Genomic DNA, 6,465 nt, shown 5'->3' with positions numbered 1-6,465 from the left:
AACTTATAAAATTACTACTTGAATGCAGGTTAGATAAGGACCCAAAAATCAAAAGGGACCAAGCTAGGCTTTGCTCGAAACTAGGTTATGCACAATAGTTGTTCATGTATATAAAGGGGCACCCACAGAGGGCAGAATTGAGGGTTGAAGTTGATTGAGCCTAAATAGGGTCGAATTGTAAATTGTAAACAACTTTTAGGTCATAAAAGTGACAAGTTGTAAGAAATTGGAATTAATATGATGTATATAGATTTTAGGAAGAATTTTGAAGGCATAAGTTATTGATGCATTTAAATTAGAGTAGATATGTTTTAAGTTATTCGGATTGTTGTGGCATCCGATACCTGACCTTGGTGATCGGGTCAGGTAAAGGGTGTTACAAAATATGTCGATATTATGATGCCCTAAATTATACCCATGACTATCCAGATAACTTAGATTTGTTTACATCCGAGGAATTATACCCACGGGTAAAGGGTCGTGGTGAGTGGGCTCGCCATTCCAACACCTAGGTGCCTCTCAAATTAAACACTACTGTCATGTTTCTAATGGTGACTATCTGGATGCAATTTATATTCACTCGCCTGACACCTACACACAATGCTTCTGACATCACCATGTCTAGAGCGGTTATACTTTACTCTATTTTACAGAAAAATCATATTTGCATTGGCCATTGGATCTACGAAGAAATGCTAAAGTGCATATAGAGCTGTAAGAAAAAGATGTATTTCACGCACTTGATCACAGGCCTATGCCGATGAACAGAATTCCAATATCTCCTATCGAACCATTCACGTGATTGACGGGAAGTGTAATTGGCGATAACATGTACGACCAATTTGTTAAGCTCCAAAGAAAGCAAAATCAGGAAGCCAAACAATGAACAAAGTATAGGAGGGATCCCCAAAGGCTAGTCAATAGTAAGAATAAATCATAGACATCGCAGAAGATGGGACTAACGAACATGCCCATTTCTGAATGGAAAACGCGTTGGATGCTAGACATAGGTGATATTTTGATTTGCCTTGAGCAACAAAATGAATGGTCGACACCAACACCACTTCCAGACATGTTTGTTAGGTTTCCACCATTAGCCAAGAAGGACGGAAATGATGGAGGAGAGGATGATTATGATGATAGTGATGATGAGGAGGAGGAGACCCCTATTGCGCCACTGGACTATGAGCGGGTGTTTAGGCTAGAACACCTATCAACTAAGGGCGTGGTGATCTACGACCCGAGCCATCACAACCCGACCCAGACTTTCAGAAGGCAGCACTAAAGCATCGACGAGTTGTGAGAGGAGAAAGGAAACGATTATGGAGGAGTCGAAGCCATATTTCGACTAGTTTTGAACAATTTTTTAATTTGGACCTTGTATCTTAATTTTATTTGGGATGATTTTTATTTTTTGTTTCAGTTTTTCTTTGGTTAGGATTTTAGTTATTATATATATTTTGTTTGTTTAGTTTTCTTTTATAGGAACCCTATATTTTTTAAGGCACTACAATATCGAGCCAAAATCGTAAGGAAAAGTCAATCCCACCAATTTTTTTTGCATTTGTCACGTCAATCGGGTATACTCGTTCTTTTATCTTTTGTTGCACATTAGGGACAATATGCCGAATAAAGTGTGGGAAGGGTGACTAAAGAAAATTTTAAAATTTTTTCGGTTATTTTTCTTTGTTTTTAGTACTTGTAAATTTTTATTATGTATGTTTTCTATGTGCTTGAGCTTGTTTAAATATAATTGATTGGTTAGGAGCATGTTAACAGGATTTTGTGAATAAATTGTAAATTTAGTTTGATAATAATTTATTCTAAATTATCCAATTTTAAACTAATTAGTTTAATTTATTACACTGTAAATAGATTTAAGATGTTAAGTATACCATGTGGTAAATAGATATATAAATAACATGCATGTTTAATTGAATTATAAGTTGTAGAAATTGATAGACTTGGCTAATTTAATCCATGTATGAAAGTACCTAGGGACAACCTAAGGCATTGTTTGGTAGACAATTTTTTGAGCCAAAAAGCTATCCTATATATATTTCACAAGTACCTAATTTGAAGCCTAAATTCATTTTCTTGATGAACCAGAAATGGAACCTAAAGCCTAAAAAATAATCTATATGATCCTTTATTTTCTTGGTCCTTACAAGGATTCAGACCTTTGACCATTGATATTGAGGGATTAGGTAGGTAGATCATAGTGGTTTCAAAAGGGAAAACAAAAAGAGTGAATTAAGGAATTGTATAGTATAATGAGTACAAGATTTTTGAGCTTGTAGGAAAAAATAGAAAAAAAGGCAAAATTCCAAATCGAGAAAATCTCGAAGAAAAAAAAAAGTGAGTTGGAAAAAAATTACCCTCAGGTTTGTCCGAAACAAATAGTATCAAGCTCGGAAATTGTACTCATGAATACAATACTATGCCTTAGTAATGGAGAGAAAATGAAGGTGAAAGAAGTGGATATAAGGTGGTGAGCTTATTCGAATATTGGGGACAATATAATGTGCAAAACTACTTTCGTGGTTAGCTAATTTCTCAAGCCTATTTTTTGAACTTTGAACCAATCTTAGCTGTAGAATATTACAAGTCGAAAAGTCCTATATGATTTAGGTAGTACTTTATATAGATGAAATTGTTCCAAGGATTGATACTTTTACCACACATATTCAATTGAACATAATTGTATATTTGTTTAGATGGATACTTATACTTAACATCCTTCTATTTGTTTGCTTTTTAATTTAATGACCTAACCCGTCTAATTTTAGAAATTTTGAGTCAATTGTATATCATGTTAGAGTTATATGCTTATTTACATTATCTTGTTAATATATTCCTGTCTAATTTCCTGTATCAAGCTAGCTCAAATACATTTTATTTTCTTGTTTTCAGTTTGTTTTGTTTTCTGTTATTATTATTTTTTGTTTAGTTTGCTTGAGGGCAAGAAAATACTTAAGTGTGGAGGTATTTGACTTGACGTCAAATGTAATAGTTATTTTATTATATTTCTGCACTAATAGAGCTTGTTTTCTAGCATCTTTTATTTATTTATCACATTTTTGGTACTTAGTAGTTCGAATTAAATATTAGTAAAATAAGTATTAGGCCAACACGGGCCTTAGGTAGTGCTAATTTGATATATTGGGTGTGCATGATGCTTAATTTAAGACCCAATGGACGTAGGAACTTGGGATGAGTGATTCACAAGCTTCAGATAAATTTGGTGTAGTATTTTCCAGTAAAATAATCACACATTTGGCGGCGATCAGAACACATATTTGATTATGGAATCTAAGGCAATCATTTCATCTATGTTGAAATATTCAACAATACCTTGCTAAAAATATTTGATCAAGTAACATGTGTTTGGATTTTAACTCAGCTAATAGTCTTCCATCATTTCCAATATTGAGTAGAGCAAACATTTCTCGCAATTCAATAACTGCCTTCTTGCTCAAAGCATCATTTACAACATTTTCTTTTCCAGGGTGATAGTCGATTACACATTGTATTCTTTTAATAGCTCGATCCAACAACGTTGCCTCAAATTCAACTCCTTTTGGGATATGAGGTATTTGAGACTCTTGTGATCAGTATAAATATGACATTTCTCACAATATAGGTAATGTCTCCAAATTTTTAGAGCAAAAACCACAATGACCAACTCTAGATCATGTGTCAGGTAATTCCGTTCATACGGTTTTAACTATTGAGACTCATACACAATCACCCTACCATCCTACACCAACACACAACCTAATCCATTTAATGAGGTCTTACTGAACATCACAAATTCTTTACTTGACTTAAATAAGGTCAAGATCAGTGCTTCTATCAACATTACTTTTAACTTTTCAAATGTTTCTTGACATTGATCATTCCACACGAACAACATGTTCTTTTGTAAGTGCTTCGTCATTGATAAGGCTAGTTTGGAAAATCTGTTCATAAATCTTCTATAATAGCCAACCAAACTAAGAAAACTTTGGATCTCCGATACATTTTTTGGTGTTTTCCACTAAGGATAGCTTCTATCTTTTCAGAATATACTTGAATTCCCTCAATTGAAATAACATGCCCTAGAAAAACCACTTCAGATAACCAAAATTCGCACTTAATAAGCTTCCTATAGAGTTCATTTTCTCAAAAAACTTGTAATAAAATTCTCAGATGCTTATTGTGTTAAGCTTTTGACCTTGAATAGATCAAAATATCATCAGTTAATACCATCACGAACTACTCCTGATAAGGCTGGCATATGCAGTTCATAAGATCCATGAATGTTGCATGAGCATTTTTCAGTGCAAATGATATCACTAGAAACTTGTAGTGACTGTATCACATATGAAACATTGTTTTAGGTATGTCACTATCTTTCACCTTCAACTGGTAATATCCCAATCTCAAGTCAATCTTGGAAAAGACTGAAACACATTTCAACTGGTCAAACAAATCATCGATACGTGGTGGAGGATATCTATTTTTTATTTTCACCTTACTCACTATTGATAATCAATACAAAGCCACATTGACCTGTCTTTCTTCTTGACAATTAGTAGTGGAGCTCCTTAGGGCGATATACTAGGGCGTATAAAGCCACGGTCTAGTAGATCTTGCAACTAAAATTTAAACTCTTTCAAATCCATCGGACTCATTCGATACGAAGTAATTGATACAAGGGTTATACTAGGAAAAACTTCAATCACCAATTTAAGTTCTCGGTTAGGAGGCAACTCCGACAGTTCTTCAGGGAACAAATATTGAAACTTACACGCAGTTCGAATATTGCTTATCTAACTTTCATTTGAGTTCAAGTTAATAATATAGGCTACATATGCTTCACAACCTTTGTTCATGAGTTTATTATCTCGGGCTGAAGAAATGATTCGAATTGAGCTACTTAGTCTAATACCACTCACTTCTACTACCTCACCTTTCGGGCTTTGGACTGAAAAATTCTTATTTTGATAGTTGAGGATTACACCATGCTCAGTTACCCAATCCATTCATAAAATCATTTTGAAATCACCAGATGGCATGATTAACAAATCCACCAGAAATAATATGTTCTGGATTTCTAGTGGACACCGTTTGCAAACTTGATTAAGAAGCATGGTTTGCCCTAACAGAATCGATACGACCATACAAACATTTGACATTTCAGAGCTAAGGAATAAGAGGAACCAAGATCAGTCAAGGTGTATGCATATATTGAATATAAAAGAAATATACATCTTACGACATTAGTAGCATCATTTTCCTCATGAGTATGGACCATGTATAGTTGTGTTGCATCTCTGGCCTCAGATCACTAAACTACTGACTTAGACCCTTTTCTTGAGCCACCTGTAGATACAAAGCTACCATGAGGATTTCCCCAACCCCTAACAGTAGAAGTGGACCTCTAGGTAGAAATAGGTGAATCAACATCATTCATTGGGCAATCTCATGCAAAATGGACTAATGACCCACATTGGAAACATGCATAGTTTTTTTTCAAATGCTCACCCTAATGTATCTTTCCACATAGATCACAACTCAGAATATCCACATCTCTAGTAGGGCCGTTCACACTACCTACTGACACTACCGATTGATGATCTTGGCTTTTCTCAGACCTGACAGATCTCAGAGCTGGCCTCTAATGCTCTTGAGACTTTCTAACTCATTTTGGAATGGATGTGAGCTAGAAGTTTTGGTTTGTTTTCCGAAGGCTCAGAAAGGTTCAAGTTCCTTATCTAGGCCTATCGCTTGTTCAACCATTTTCATTCGTTCATTGAGTCCAGCGAACTCTTTTTTTTTATGCAAGACTAACTAAACTCTGAGCTTGTCATGTAGACTCTAAAAAAATCATTTACAACTTTATTCTACTAATGGAACTAATTCCAAAACATATTTATTGAGTCAGAGAAACTCACGCTCGTAGTCAACAATGGACATCTTGCCTATTTCAATATCATAAATTCTTGCTTCCGATCCTCCAGATATAACTCCCTTATGTATTTTTTTTTGCAATTCTGACTGAATGAAAGCTTAATCAATCATATCGGATGGTGCATGCCGGGTACAAGTTAGCCACTATTGATCCACCTATTCTTTCAAGAGGGATACTGAGCACGTAACACACTCGTATGGGGAACATTCGAGTTGTTGTAACACTCTATTCGTCAATTCTAACCAAGCTTCAACTGACGAGGAATCAATGGTTTCAACCCTTTGAATTCAGTTGCCCCATACTTACGTAACTCATTTATTAGAGCTCACTGAATTAAAAATAATGGAGCAACCTGCAAAGTAGCTTTTGCTACTAACTATAGAATTTTCTCTATAGAGCAGAGTAGATTCAGTTTTTCCTATTGACTGTTACTGTAACAGCCCATTTTTAGGGTTAATCGGAACAGTGGTTTCAGAAACACAATCCGAAGTCAAAATATTTATTTTATT

The sequence above is a fragment of the Gossypium hirsutum genome, chromosome A06 (genome assembly GCF_007990345.1).
Source record: "Gossypium hirsutum isolate 1008001.06 chromosome A06, Gossypium_hirsutum_v2.1, whole genome shotgun sequence".
NCBI lineage: Eukaryota > Viridiplantae > Streptophyta > Magnoliopsida > Malvales > Malvaceae > Gossypium > Gossypium hirsutum.
The sequence above is the reverse complement of the archived record's forward strand: the minus strand, read 5'-3'. Positions refer to the sequence as shown.